We start from the raw sequence: 493 nt of genomic DNA, 5'->3' as shown, positions 1-493 counted from the left end.
ATCCAGATATATGTATTATAAGACAAAAGATCGCCACGTTTTGCTTAACGTTAAAAAAAAAAAAAAAATTGCCCAAGAATTCCCAAATAACTGAAAATCTTTCACCGGTTGCTGCAAGAACAGAATCAATGTAATTACAAAGAGACAAAATTCTCTTTATATTTACGATCTCCGAAAAAAAATGCGCGGTCAATATGGCGGGTGTGAGTGGAAAGCAGAATAGACGAAATCAACGGTCGCTTGCCTAATCCCCATTTATTACTGGCTGGGATAATTTCGGTGGAAGTGTCGAAAGGGATATTTCATTTGGCCGAGGTTGTTAGTCATTAATTCTGTCGGACTTTTTGATTCTCTCCCACTTCCTCCCGTTTTTCTTACTCTTTGTCTCTTTCTTTCTGAATATGAATGTTCGAAACCTGTCTCATCATGTCTCATCAACAAATAGACAAGAACTTATTAGAGAGACATATATGTACCCAATCTACCAATTCTC

The sequence above is a fragment of the Penaeus monodon genome, chromosome 22, assembly GCF_015228065.2.
Source record: "Penaeus monodon isolate SGIC_2016 chromosome 22, NSTDA_Pmon_1, whole genome shotgun sequence".
NCBI lineage: Eukaryota > Metazoa > Arthropoda > Malacostraca > Decapoda > Penaeidae > Penaeus > Penaeus monodon.
Note: the sequence above shows the minus strand (reverse complement) of the source record.